The sequence below is a fragment of the Protopterus annectens genome, chromosome 4.part0 (assembly GCF_019279795.1).
Source record: "Protopterus annectens isolate FY-2018-M chromosome 4.part0, PAN1.0, whole genome shotgun sequence".
Taxonomy (NCBI): Eukaryota; Metazoa; Chordata; order Ceratodontiformes; family Protopteridae; genus Protopterus; species Protopterus annectens.
This window is the reverse complement of record NC_056733.1, coordinates 99706671-99722850: the sequence shown is the minus strand read 5'-3', so window position 1 is coordinate 99722850 and position 16180 is coordinate 99706671. Positions and strand designations below refer to the sequence as shown.

Below are 16180 nucleotides of genomic sequence, written 5' to 3'. Positions count from 1 at the left end.
GAGTGTTTCAAAAATGAGGGAGTGGAATAGATGAATAAGGAAGAGGGTCCCATCTAGTGGGTAAAAGCTATAGTACAATATTAACACCTGGAAAGAAAGAAGTGGATCTAGTAGTAGGGGAGGAAAATAGTAAAGCAAGGTGAAGGCTGCGAGAGGGGGTAGGGGGGAAGTAAAGAAGTAGAAAAGAGTATGGCTGCTGGCTATCCTGGTAATGGAGGGTTATTAAATGAACCTAATGTTTAGACAAATATACTTTACATAAAGCAGCTAACATACTTTCTTGCTTTCTTGAGGGTATGAACTTGGGGAGAGGTTGGCTTCTATTCCTTACTGTAGGAAAAGGCAACAGGTACTATTGTTTAGCAGGAATCCTGGTCAGCAGATAGGACAGGTACATAACCCTAATGCAGGACAGGGGAGCTTGCCAAGTCAATGCATTCCACATTTGTGAAATAAGTTGACTTTACACGTCAAACACGGTACTTCTCTTTCACCCTTTATAACCTGTAATGTACAAGTGTGTAGTCTAAACAAGTCCCCATTAATTCTTCTAGCAGCCATCTCCTACAATATTGACTGCTTCTCCAGATGTCTTACACAGACTTTAAAGAACAGCTTAACCAGCAGAATATCATCATTATCTGCAAAACTAACTCCAAAATTCAAGTCACCTCTTGTCCAACCTTCCCTTATAACTGTGAGTTCCACAACTAAGCAGAAATACAACAGCCAACAAATTCAAAGATGGAGAGCTGGTGTTAACTTTGGACTTGATTGCAGAAAAAAGATGACTAAATGTCAGGGTCCATTTTAAACAACAGAACAATTACCTAATGCAAACTACAGGGTTATACAGCTTGGTAAAAGATGGCCGTATTAACCTTATGAAACCATGGAAAAAGCTGAATATTTCTATAGTTAGCTTAGTAGCAGAAACTGATATTTGTCATAAAGAAAAAAATACTTTTATGCCTGCAGTGCATGTGGTGTCAGAGAAACATTATGGGCAGAAGGAAGTGTTTTCAAAGATACATTTATTTATTTTATTTATTTCCAGTTTGATTATTTATTTCCAGTTTGATTACCGGGGAAGTCCACTGGGCCAGAACGTACCCATTTTCAGTGGAGGCCCGGGGAGAAAAGCTCCAAAAGCAAAGCAAATACAATCTAAGTTACATAGTGTAAAAGATAGTAATAAAATATATACATTTGGAATAACATTACATTGAATACAGTTAGTAAAAAAAGCAAATACACGCAGTATACTTCAAAAAAACATCATTCAGGAAGGTAGATACAATAGATTTAGTAGTTTCCTTCAAGTAGCAGGTTTGACTGTATGAAAAGAAGGTGTAAGGTTACATGCTATTTACAATATTTACATATGAGGAGTAGAGAGAAAGTACATAAACTGAGAGTAGAATATAGTTTGATCAAGCAGTGATCGAGAGAAAAAGAGAAGAAAAGAAGATAGTATTAGGGTAGAGTAAAGAGAAAGGATGTAGAGGGTTCAAGGGGAATTTATTTAGATTTATGTAGGATGTAAGCAGGTGCACTTATGTTTAGAGGATAAGTAAGAGAAGAGTTGGATTTTGAAGGCTTCAGTGTTAGATGTTGTTCTAAGAGAAGAAGGAGAGAGTTCCATTTCCTGCCAAGAGAGTAGGAGAGAAGGAGCTGGCCAGCAGGGCGATTGGGTTTGTGGATGGTGATTAAATTTTGGTGTTCAGATCTAAGAGATCTGTTTGGGGTGTATGGCGGAAGGATGTTTGCTAGGGCTGGGCATTTTCAGGGTAGAATATTAATTTGTGAGCAGTGGTTAGTTGGAGGTAGTCTAGGTAGTTAGGAGTTCTAGCCAGTTCAGAGTTTGTAGGAAAGACAATGGTGAGAAGAGGTTTTAGATTTGGTAGCAAATTTAGAGATTTTATTATAGCAGATTTCGAGTTTAGTGGAGATGGAAGAAGACAGGTTAGTAAGGAGAGGGCTCCATATAGTAGAGATGGTAGAAGATAGGTAGTTGCTAAGGAATGTCTAGCGGAGTTGGAGAGAAAGCAGTTGTTCTTATAGAGCATACCTAGCTTTTGGTGGGTTTTCTTTATGTTTTGTTGTATGTGGCTATCAAATTTGAGGTGCTCGCCTATAGTGATGCCAAGGAGTTTTGCAGATGGGACCACCTCTATGGTTGACTTTGTTTGGCTAATGATTTTGAATGCTGTTTTATCAAATGTGCAAGCCCTGGAGGGAGCGAAGAGAAGAATTTTGGATTTATTAGAGTTTAGAGAGAGATGATTTTGGTGCATCCAGTTCTCAGTAGTGGAAAAGGCTATTTGGGTTTTGTCAGTAGTTCGGGAATGTTGGAGGCGAGACTAAGGTAGAATCATCTGCGTATTGGATGACTGTTGTGTCTGGGATGGCAGAGTGAAGGTTATTTATGAAGATGTTGAAAAGCATGGGTCCAAGGATGGACCCCTGGGGAACACCAGTGGGTGTAGGTAAGGAGGAGGAGGTAGAGTTGTTCCATTTGACAGCTTGGGATCTATCTGATAAGTAGCTAGAGAACCAGGATAGAGTATCAGGGGAGAGATGAAGGTTTGATAGATGAAAGAGAAGGTGTTTGTGAGAGATGGTGTTGAAGGCTTTAGACAGATCTAGCCTTGGCATCTAACATGGCAGAACAAATCTGATTCAACACTATCTTTTGACCATTTCTGGAGAAAAGTTTAATGGAAAACCTTAAAAAATATCAGAGTCGCAGAGAAAGTTTGTACAAAAGGAAGTACAAAAATTGCTTAAGATTGGGGGAAGGGACTTTTGTACCTGAAGTAGTGTTTCTGGATGAAGCACTTCAGAGTACAGAGTGACCTGGAGGAAAATGCTAGAGAAAACCTGGATATCTTTTTCTTCCAAGGAAAACCAGATGAAAGTGAGCTGTTGGAATGATCCAAGTCCAATGGAACAATCGGAAGCTGAACAACATTTCAAAATGTGACATTTACTCAATGTGTAGGGTTGGTGAAATAACAGAATGGCTGGAAAAGGCAAAATTTCTGACAACATTAAATGTGATAAAGCTGCTGTGCCAGATCCATCTAACAGATGGGGGACAAAGAAAATACAGCATTCTGAACAGTACATAGTATATTCCAGTATACTGTCTTTCATTTTGGACAAGATTGGGTCCCTGGTGTCCTTCAGAGATTCAAGGACATAGTTCTAAAGCCCTATATCAGATAATCTGCCAGTGACCTGTGCAATGCCGTAACACACTCTAAGGGTTAGGACTCCCATATATATATATATATATATATATATATATATATATATATATAGATAGATAGATAGATATAGATAGATAGATATATAGATACAGATATATGGTGTAGAATGTACTAGATTTCTGTGACAAGCCAGGTTAACAGTTAATGCCTCGAAGTCCAGAGTAAGTTAAGCATGACAGGTATACTGTATTTGGGATATGTAATGGGTAGTATGGTTGTTAGGCCCCAGAAAAAAAATAGAAGCACTGAGAAACTGGTCTATTCCAAGGGCATTCATAGGGTTTCCTGAATACTAACAAAACCTTGCACCCACATTTTGTACCAATGGAGTGATCCCTTACAAATATGACAAAATAAAAGATGCTCCTTAAAGTAAAGTAGACAGTACAGACAGACTTTTAAGTAGTTATGGGGAATGATGTGCTCAAAGCGTATCTTTGCAACTCCAGATTTTAGGAGATGTTTTATAATTTTTCACTGAGGTATCAGAGGTAGGCCTAGGAAGACCCTATATGTTTTGTGAATCATACTGTAAGTAAGTCAGGGATCCAATATTCCTCTACTAACAGAGAATGCTTATCAATCATGGGCATTCTCTTCATTAAAGAACTACCTCTCAGCCAGGAGCTCACTGGTGATAGATCATATTCCTTGATGTGGTTAAATTGGCTGCAAGACAAAAACACAAATTTGTTTACGTAGGCACTCTCCTTACAACCAATCAAAATGTATATTACAAAATAGACCAGCCCTGACCCATCAAGATGCAGAAGGCCTATCTAGAGCTGAGCTTACACTCCATCTAGTGGGTCTAAAACTGAAGGTTTTAATTTGGGTGAGATCACTGTAGCATAATGTGGCAGTTCTCACCAACTCAAAAGGAACTGAAACTACCATATAATAATGTAGAGAATGTTGCTGTAAATATTGTATATAAAAGTGTTCTGGTAAAATTTGTACATAAAACTGTTAAATTATTCATTTAAGAAAAACCCATCTTGCTGTATTAGTCAGATTAGATTCTCACAAGTTCATTAGTTAATGTAGCTAGTCAGTAGTAAAAAGGAAGACTAAAATTAGCTAGCTCAGAGTCACTGGTCTTTCCGGTGGGGTATTTTATGACCGATGCAGTCCAGAGAGTAAAGAGAGACCTGGAGGATGACACCTGAAAAAAACCTGAGGGCCTTTTGTTTTTCAAGGAAACCAGAAGATCGAGATCTGTTGCTAAGGTCATACAGTCTTTATAAAGAATACTGTGTCTATCCTCTAAAGCACCATACTTAAAAGTACCTTAAGTTATTTTGCCATTCCCTGTGATTATTTGGGAAGAAACTGCATTTTTTCTGTTTGCGTCAATAAAACCATAGTCTTCATAAAATGGCTATGCTTGCAGGAAATTCAACTCACAAAAATCATGCAGCTGACATGGACCAGGATTCATAGGTACACACTGTAGGGGTGTGCAAAGCAAGAACACACTGTCATGTAAAGTAGACATTAATTACTAAGTAGAGACATGTTGTGTGTGTGTGGTCAGCCAGCTACACTTCAAGCAAGCATACAGGGCAGGAAAAAGCAATACAATCTCAGCTTAGCAGTGCCAGAAAAGAGCTATGCAGTAAAGCATTGCAGCTATCTTGCACTGGATTATCTGAACTTGTGAGAATGCATACTAATCCCAAAGGAAGAAGCTTGAGTTGGCACCTACTGTGGGGAGACACTGCATACCTATTCCAAATAACAGATGTCATAGAGATTTATAATCAGATTACCAGCCATTAAGGAGTCAAAACCTGAGTATATGAATGCAAGAAAAAGTATACATCAAACAGAGGTTTAAAAATGGGTGGCTCATGGGCTGCAGCCCCCCCCCCCCAGTTTTGTCATTAAAAAAAAGTTTAAATAGTGTTTTTTCCACATTAGTAGCTGTTTGAACTGCAAGCAAGTGTGTAAAGTTGAAGATTAAATGTTTTGCGGAATGCAGAGCTGCTGGCATGTATGCTCAGGTTCCATTTAAAAAAAAAGGAAAAAAAAAATGTTCTTGTCGCCAGACTGTTTTTAAAACAGTCCAGATTGGGAAGACTGCAGAGATCAACGAGGATGTCCAGAAGTCATTGCAGTTTTAACCTCAGTAGATTAGAACCCAAGTGGACTGTTAAGTCAGCAGCCACGTCACGTAATCTGAGTATGTGATTTGGCTGCTGATTGGTCCTGTTGCTCTTGCGTTCTCTTCCTGCACTTTAACACAGTTTATTTGTGAGGGGAGAGCAAGAGAAATGGATGATAGGGACAGCAGGAGAAAAAAAAACTTGGTGGATTATTGAAATTTGTCCATCATTCAGATTGCTTGTTAGGTAAGTAAGAGAAGCTAAGTATTCCTTGGTACGAAAGTTTTTTTTTTTAAATTAACTCCCTTTAAAAAAAAATCATTAATTAAGATCTGAGAGTTGTTTTATTTATTTATTTTTTTGGCAGGGCCAACCAGATATTTTCTGAAAATTTCCCTGGCAGGGTCAACCAGATACTAGTAGGTGGTGTATGTGATTTGGGGGCTCTTGATGACTTTCTGTGTTTTTTTTTATGTAATATCCTGGCAAGATTAATCAGATAGTAGGGAGGCAATGTATTTTGGAGACTGTTGATGATTTTCTTTTTTTAATGGAATACATTAGCAGGGTCAACCAGCTGCTAGTGGTCTATGTGTTTTGGGGGCTGTTGATGACCTTCTTTTTTAATATAATATCCTGGCATGGTTAACCAGATAGTAGGGAGGCAATGTGTTTTGGGGACTGTTGATGATTTTCTTTTATTAATACAATACACTGCTATGTAATGTGAAAGAAATACAGTAATGTAACCATGGTCTTTTATTTTCATTAATTTAAACCTTGTTGGCTCAAAGCAGATTCTCTGGCTAGGCAGTTGGGGTAGGGGCAATGCCTATATGTGAATGGAATAACTGTAGCTCTGGCTTGTTTGCAAGAGTAATGTGCATCTGAGTGAAGTAAGATTGACCACAAGTTCTGAACTCTTGAGTATTGTTTATGTAAAAAAAAAGAACAGAAAAAAGAGCCCTTACCTTAATGACAACGTCATCTTTTTTGTTGTTCTTGTGTTTGTTTCTAACTTCACAAGATCAAATCAGATACTGTGGGTGGGGTAGGCAATGAAGATTGGGGCTATGTGTGAATTAAACAAATGGCTATGCTGTTTACTGTTGTTCTTAATTCCAGATTTGTAAAACTGTAACAACTTTCTGTCTGTACTTTAAGACGAATGTAGCATAATTAGCATATTTATGAGAAATTCTTTATAAAGTGAATGCAAGTATGTTATTTCACACCTGTTCGGTTATATACTGGATGTTTGTTTAAAAATGTTTCTAATATGTTGGTAGACTATTCAACATGTGCAATAGTGAGTGAGTACTTATATTATGTAAATTGGTAAGCATGGTCAGGGTTTGATCCCACTGCAACATAGCATTGCCCCTTAGTAGTTGGCCACACCCCTTTCTAGTTGGCCATGCCCATTCAGCTGTCTCCTGCAGCCCCCCTTTGATTTGAAGTCATCAGCCGCCATTGGGTAGAAGACATAAAATAAAGGGAAAGGCAGGAGGTGAGGAAGTGCATAATGTTTTTGAGGATATAGGTCCCACATTTTTTTTAAATATATAGGGATAAGGGGTGATAGGAAGAGTGATAGGGAAACATAGTGAGGAAAGCTGGGTAAGCCTAAACGATGGGGACAGACAAACATGAAACAGTACAGACTCAGGGGAAGACTGGCACACACACACACACACACACACACACACACACACACACACACACACACACACACACACACACACACACACACACACATATATATATATATATATATATATATATATATATATACACACACACACACACACACACACACACACACACACACACACACACACACACACACACACACACACACACACACACACACACACACACACACACACACACACACACACACACACACACACACACACACACACACACACACACACACATACACACACACACATGCACACACTGGGGGTGATGGAGACTCCATAGATAAATACAAACAGAAAAACATATGGCAGTTATATTTCGAGGGATAGTTAGAGGCACAGAAAGCATGTTAGCTGCCATCTGGCATGAATGTTACTGTGACCAGGTTCTTGTTCCAGGTGGCTGTTGGCATAAACTACATCATTATCTGGTAGCCATATGTCATGGATGGCTGGTCTGTAGAATCTGTAATTTGCTGTAGGATGGGCTGATATGAGATGACCCGGTGAGCCACCAACTCTGCTATCTACTCTAGCTCTGGCTGAGCTAAAACAGGCACTTAGGGGTGGACTACTTATCTGTGATGGACTGCACGCACCCCAAAAAGGCACATCCACCCAACTCACCATCCTCGGCTACAGCCTGGTCCATGCCAATGGCAGATGATAGCTAACGCACCTGCATTTAGGTGATGCCATCATGGCTGCAAAAATGGAAAGGTGCCATTACTGAAGATATACCAAAGATGGTACAAACTATATATGCACAGGTTAGGATGTAAGCATCCCATGTACCCCCAGCACCAAAGTCTCTGTTGCATCCTGTGGCAGTCAGCAACATTCTACTCTCATTTTGTGATTGCTGAATGGCAGTTGTCACAGGCAAGTGTGGTGAGATGCAAACAACAGTGAAAATGTATAGGTCCACCTGTACTACATGCAATCATGTAAAAGCATGTGATAGTGACCATACCCTTTGAAAGCAACTGCACTAGCACATTTATGTTCAATCAAGAAGAAGCCTGGGATGGTGCCCAAAGGCAGTAAAAGAAGTCACACTACTAGCTGCCTATCGAAATATAGAGACTCAGATTGCAGAGTCTCAAACTACCAAAAAAAAACCCAACAAGAATAAAGAAAATACAGGAGTAGAAGAGCAAATATTGAAAATCTCCCTTCTCCTTTAAACTTGTTTTTACAGGAAGTCAAGCCCTCCACCCCACACAAACTCATATACACCAACTCTGAGATCACTATATCTTAGAGAGAAGGGAATATTCTAAGAAATGGCAATCTCAGACTTAGAATTTTTAATTTATTGGGCTTATCTCAGGCTGAGATTGAAATGGGTCCAATGGGATCAGTGCTTTATCCCAGTTAACAAATTCAAAATAACAACAAAATAAAGTCCAGATTTTTCAGTATTTGGTTTCAACATTTTGGGTCTCAGCAATCCATCCCCTGACTTTTTAAATTCTTACCTGCACTACCACATATATGTGCAATCAAGCAGAAGTCTGGGATTGTACCTGTGTGCTGAGACATAAGCTGTACTCAAATGGCTACGTGCAATAATGCAGAAACATGAAATGGTGTCCAAACCCCACACCTGTACAGTCAGGTACCCTGTCCTACAGAACATACACTGCCATAACTACAGCAGCCAACAACAGCACACACAGTACAATTACAAACATCAGCATCTGCCAACTTAGTACCTTGGGTATTTCTTAGACTAACTGAAATTTAACAGGAACACTAGTCTGAAAGACAGACTGCAGCTTAAAAGATAGAGTAAAATGCAGTACAACTAGCAAACAGTTACTACGCTATTTGGGGTATTCTTGCATTCTTCTGCTTCCCACAGCTGGAGAGCCTCAGGACAGTCAGGGAAGAGTTCACTGTACTGGTGGATGCATTGTGCAACTGTTTGGGGGATGCCAATTGCTCTGGTCAGCTACACTACCAAATTATAACTAACAATTTACCTTACAGAATGGACATGCATAGGGTCCAAGCAGCCTCCCTGAACTGGCTGAACAAGGTGCACAACAAGATCTTTGTTTCCTTTTCACACCAGGAAGGCACTTCCTCTGTGGGAGAATTAGCATTATCAGCCATCTCCATACATATAGTTATTTATATATTTGCTTACTGATAAGGCAAGCTATGAATCATACTTGAAACATGACCTTGAGTTGTGTGTAGTTCACCTTAGTGGTCAGTCTACCTGCACAACTGGGCATGCACAGCATGCTGCTGGCATACAGCAGAGCATACCTTCTCCTTATCTTACTGACACAGTTCTTTCAAACACAGCAGTTCAAAGGCATTGGTTAACTACAGCCTCATTAAACAAATATTTGGAGCAGATTAGTACTTATTTGGGGCTTTTGTTTCTGAGGCAATTATAGACACCAAAATGTGAAGCAAGACAGCAACAGCAGCAACATTAATACAGTAGCTTGAAATGCTATATGGAAACAGAAGCATTTTTTCCATAGGTGAGCATAGAGGATGCACTCAGTCAGTGCCCCAAATACTATGGTTAGATTTCGATTATGAGTGCTCGATACACGTGTCCTGGACTGAGAATAGAGAGTGGTAAAACCAGTGTGACTATAACATGCAGGATTATGATTAGATCACCGATCATAACCAGTTTATTATGTGTTCAAGACATGGATGTCACGGAATTCACCGTGACTTTTGGCATCCATGTCAAGAACATATAATATTAACTTATGATTGATGATCTGATCATGATTCTTTGTAGTGCATGGAGCTTTATCTGCTTCATGTACTACTAGTTACAGGAATAAAAACTGCTAAGTGTTTTGCCAGCTTTCAAAGTAATAAAACACTTAGCAGATGCTGTCAAAAAGAGAGTGTAATGTGTAACGCAATCCATTACGTTTACACTTAACTTTCATGCCTCTCAGTTGTCCAGGTTTTCAGAGAATGTCCAAATAATTGTTTCATATTTTTAGTCTGTTCCTCAGCTAGTCTGTGGTTTTCAAACAGACCACTGAGGACTAAAGTCACTAAATAATGAAATTTCTTAGAGTTTTAGAGTTTTGGTCCTTCAGAGAATGAACGGGAGCACATCCCATTATTCTAGCAACTTTCTAAGTATTTTAGGGGAAGTTAGGGACACATTACCAGTAGGGACAGCAGGCAGAAACTATTTTTTTTTTATTTCTGCCACTGTAATTTTCTGGGCAGTACTGACAAATTTTACTACTGAGCACTAGACTTTAGCTTAACAATTTTAGCAGGGGGTTAAGGTTGGGTTGCGCACCACTGTGGCAGCTAACTGATTTGTCTTTTTCCAAATACTGCATCATAATCACCATGCTACATGCACTGCAATACTGTTCTGTACAATGACCAACTTCAAATTTTACGAATGTATATCAATAGTGCAAATGATGTAGTTGAATGGATATAAGTGTATCTTTAGAAAGGTATCTCACAGCAACTGAACTTTATCCTCTTGTATGACTTCCACATATATTGTAGAGGTGAATGCCAAGAAGACATCTACAGTGGATGTTCTCTCAAACAACTCTGGTCAACATTGTCCCCTTATCCTCTGTCACGCACAGTCCTCCAGCCATGCTGTCTGTGAAGTCCATTCTTCACCCACATATTTATCTGAAGTTTTTGTGTGTTATGTACCACAGTTCTGCATGTATATGTGTGGCCATACCACTATCACTGGTTAACACTTGTGTACTCCCTAAGTCCATTTCATAGCTGTGGCTTCTACTCTATTGCTATCTCTGTACAGCTCAATGTTGTTGTATATAGTCAAGTTATATTATTGTTCATCATTGGCACCCTACTTTTTCAGCTATCAGCTATTGTCTCCTCTTTTCACAGGTTTGATGTTAGCCTCCACAGGGGGCTGAAGGCAGACAAAACTTTTGACAGACTGAGAACTATGTGCTGATATAGGCAGTCAGGACTCATGAAAAACAGTTTGTTGGGGAGTTGTGGTATTTACCAGATGACTACATTTTGGACACAGTGGTCAAGGTCATCAATGCTGGCAAGAAGAACTGCATGTCATAGCATTTTTGAAAGTATGTCAATGACATGATATGGTGGCCCTGAAAAAGGCTTGAAGCACAGCTCTGGGTAGACTGAAAGATACAAAGGGAGGCCTACACAGGTTATGAAACTTTCTTACTACCACTGTGTGACAATGATGAGGGCATGAGTGTAATACCTGGAGGAGTGGACAAAGTTTTCTGGCATGACAAGGTAACAACCATGAAAAACTTCTCTAAAGCTGACTTTGGATTCTTAAAAACAGAGGTGGCTAACTTCACGGCACCCATGTCAATGGAAAATAGATGCATGACTGCTGAATCATACACCAATATACTGTACGAATATATGCATAAATGCATGGAACTAGCCATACCCAACAGAACCAAGACATTCTCCTCCAGAAAAAAGGAAGCCAATCTGGTTGTCCCCTGCCATTAATAAACTATACAACAGAAGGAAGAAACTGTTGCAGAAAAAGGTGAAGTCCCAAGACTGGAACCCCCCCCCTCCCTTATTAGCCTCAACAAAAAGTTGAGATCACTTATCAAAACCTCTAAAGCCAGCTATGAAGGCAGAATTGTTGCAGACACTGAAAACAACCACAAAGTCTTCTATAGTTATATCAATAATCTCCACAGCAATACCCCTGTTTGCTCTGAGTTACTTGGTACCTCCTATACTGAGCCAACAGATATTGCCAACATACTGACCGACAGATTCAGTGGAAACTTTTCCCCTCCCCCCCAAAGGACCAATCACAATACCAGAGTAATGCCAGGCACCCAGCATTACTGCAGCACAGGTTAAAGCAGCATTGTCCAAGGCTAACAATACAGCTTCCATGGGAACCGACAATATCCCCTGGCTGTGTTCTACATGAACTACAAAGTGAACTGGCACCACACCTGTGTGCCCTGTTCAATCACAGTCTCACCTCAGGCTTTGTCCCTACCGAATGGCGCACTGCTACAGTTATCCCTCTCCATATAGGAGAAGCAACTACAGACACTGGGAATTATTGCCCCATTAGCCTGGTGAGCCTGATATGTAAGGCTATGGAGATCACCATCATGGACCTAATTAACAAGGATATAGGTAATCTCCAAACTCTGGATCCCACGCAATTTGATTTTGTGAAAGGTAGATCGTGTATGCTCAACCTGATTGACTTCTTTGAGTCAGTCACCAGAGCTGTGAATGAGGGCAAGGCAGTTCATACAGTCCACCTCGATCTGGCCAAGGCCTTTGATACCATTCTCCACTCAGGAATTATTGATAAACTCACCAAACTAAGCATCAACCCCTATATCACAAGGTGGGTTGCAAATTGGCTCAAAGATAGAACCTTCTCCCTGGTCCCCTCAGTGCTCATGCTGCAATACAAACATTAGTCATCTGGGGTGCAGCCAGGGTTCTATCCCGCTGTGCCACAGGGCCAAGAATCTATGTCAGTCTCATTGTCACTGCTACTTGAGGATACACACATCTTGGCTGTGACAGGGCCTGACGAGGGTCCAAAGGTACTTGAAAATTAATGTATCATATTATGTAGCATGCAGTGTCATATAAATAATTTCCAGGAAATTGTAAGAGTGTAGCCCCTAGATGTTTCTAGGCAGTGAAGTCGAGCACTCAACATGCTGAAGAGTCTAAGATGTTCCTGGATTGTGCATAGGTAGTGTTGTATTGCATTTTGGCAATACTGCATAGGTTGTTTATGAGGATCATAAACCAGCACTCCAGCAGGTCTTCTGGATCACCTGCAAAACAGCAGGGACATAGGGAAAGGGTGACATGAATAAAGACTGTCTGTAGTGGTAATCATGTGGGACGTTTGCTTGCATTTACTTACTAGGTGGTTCTGCAGAATGTCACTACAGGAAGCAGTGATACAGATAACTTTTATGTCATATGTGACAATTATGGGCACTTTTAGGGTGCTATTCAGACATATTAGTTATTAGCCTTTGAATACTGCATGCTACTTGGAAGTTGATGGAAATGCAACCCTTCCTGTCGGTATGCAATCTGTGAATGCCAGGTGGAACCTTTATTGCCTCATTTGTGTAGCCTGTAGCTGCTTGTATTTTATGAAGGGAGTTAATGTCATTGAAACAATGCATGGCGGTAAATTGGTCAGATAGTGCTATAGAAACAAATATGTTCATTCACATACAGCAGAAATTTATCAAGAAATATCTTGATTGTTCTATGCTTGATGACTTAGATATACCTAAGGTTTCACCTGTACATTTCTGAAAAGTCCCTGGAGCTAAAATGGAAAGAGCTGCATGTATCTTGATGTCCACTGCTGGTACAGAAAGTTCATGCATCCCCACACATCCTCCAGTTTGTAGGCCTTACATGTCAACCAATGTCCATATAATTAATCTATTGACTCAGAACTGGTCCATCAGCTGATGACCATTTAGCTGGTGGCACATTATCCTCTGTCTGCACAGTTTCAGGATGTGCAATGTGTGATCATGACATGCTATCAGGTGACAAATAAATAATCTGCTTGACAACCTTACCAATATCTGGAAGATTAGTAATTATCAAGGTCATCTGAGTCACTGAATCTGAATGATTTCTTTGGAAAATTCAGGCAGGAATAAAACATGGTCAACACTGTATTTACAGTCAGGTCTGATGTACTTTTTTGGGTTGGGGGTTCTAAACGTGGAGAGAGGAGCTTTTTAGTTTCTGTACTGTGAGAGGGGAATCATTCTGTTTTTTTTTTTTTGCTCCTTAACTTAGAGTTGAGAGACACTGGCACTGGGCACTAGATACGAGCAAGTTATGTCCTCTGACTAGCAATTTAGTACTAATTACTATTAATTCCAGGCTATCCACAGATGACTCCTTGCATTTGGCTAAAAAGTCTTTAAATAATTTAACATGAGGTTTGTGCTAAATTGCTCTACCAACACTATGCACTTCTTTTGATATTTCTGAATTAAAACAGACTACCCATATCCACTCTACATTAATTCTTATAAGTTCTACTTACAGTTAAAACGTTAAAATGTTCATTCACGTCTGTTTCACCATGCTTTTTGTTACGTTATACAATATATTTCTGTCCAAGATAACTAACTGAAATACAGTCCAGGATACATTCTGCTCATTTTCTTTTCATTTTATCCACATCAAAATTCCCACAAACATGTGTGGCTATAGTCCCAAAGAATATCCATTTTAAATCAGTCAGGAACTTACCTTGTATGTTTTTACCTTTCAGTTGGTTCTGTTTTTATACCCTGACTGGTTATGTTGGGGTAGATATGCATTATATATGCTGCAAGCATGTATTTCTCTGCAGTCTAAAGTAATATGAGGTGCAGGTGAAAGCTTCGAATGTATTTTATCTAACATGCATTTAGACGCATTGTGCAATTTTAATTTTGATTCTATTTTTATTTGGCACCATACATACTTCAGCTGCTCTGTAGTTTGCTGGGTTGAATTACTTTCACTTACTAGCTAATGATAAAAGTAAAATTGGAAAAAAGTTTGGAAGAAATGTGTTTAGAGAGAAGAAAGATTAAGAATCTAATGAATGGTCCTATGCATTGAGTACATATTTTCTCCTAAGATGTGGTTAATTAATACAAGTAGTATGCATATTTACACTTTCACATATGAAGTCCTTTAAAAATAAAGTGAAAAAATAAACTTTCTATGATTTGTATACTGTCAAATTAATGGTGGCTTTTATCTCCCTCTGGCAGCCTAGTAGTTTGACCACCAATTACCATCAAATCGTGAATAAAAAAAACTATCAACTTACCAATATGTTAAGTTCATAGCTTTAAAAAGACATAAAGCTTTCTGCAACAACAAATACTTTGAAGGTCTGCTGCTGTTAACACAAAAATCCTAATCCTAAGCCTAAACATATATCATTTTTCAACTTGGACTCATTTGATATTGTTCATACTTTATATGTTAAAAGTATTCTGGCCAAAATTTTTGCACCACACTAAACTACTTTCAGTTTGAATTAGAGCAGAAAAAAACATGGTCTGAAGGATTAAACAATTAATCCTATATGTTCGTTCTGCAGAAATCCTCTTTGTTTCAGAAGTGTTAGAAAATGTATTTAGAATCATAAAGGATCTATGCAATGCGATTCAGAATGTTTTTTTTTTTTTTGCTATGCAACCTGAACGCCACCAACCATAAAGTAGTCACATAATTCAGCAGCTCTTTGCTGAAGAAATTGGAGTTATGTGGTAGGTCTGTCCTTTGACTTACAATGGTCAGTGACTAACAGACTGCAAGTAGTAACTGCTGATTTCAATATCAGTCTGAATTAGAAATTGTGAATTTTAGATTTTTAACTAATATCTTTCAGCAAATTATCGGATGGGTTTGTGTTAGTATAAAGATTAAGGTGTTAACCTCACAGACACAAGATACAGGGTTTGATTTTGTCCTTTAGAAGGGAAAACTGGCTATGGTTTAAAAGGCCCACAAGGGCAGCTAGTACAGCACTGACCTATGAACTCTTGTCTTTAGCAACTATCATAACAAAGCAGCTAACATTACATTTTTGTTTACAGCAAATTCATCATACAATCTATATGCTTTGGTGAAGGTTTCACTTGGATTCAGATCAGTTTGAAAATTTTATAAACTAGGCAAATCTGGTAAATGTAAAGCCACATTAATCTGTGAGTTAGAGATGAAACCATCCTTTAATGCATTCTGAGCTACATATATAATTATTTCTTTAAGAGAGAAAAAGTAATTGCCTGGGGCAGCCTTTTTAAGCAAAGCTCATACTGGTTCTGGACACTATGAAGCATAATTTCAGATGAGTAAAGAAGGAAATTCTTCTTAAGTTATAGAACATTAGCAATTACATCAGAATGGAATAATAATATAACACGTGATAATGATCGTTCTTGTTTACTTAAATAACATGCAATCCAGCTGATGCATGTTATATATTTATATAAATACTGAGTCTATTCATTAAACAAAAATGGCTTTAACTCAGAAGCAGTCATACAAGGATGGTGATATG

General features: G+C 38.9%; 1 pseudogene; it reads right to left on the bottom strand.

Moving 5' to 3' along the window:
* Positions 1-3799: 3799 nt before the first annotated feature.
* The window catches only part of LOC122800218, a 70961-nt pseudogene continuing 58580 nt past the window's right edge, over positions 3800-16180 (bottom strand).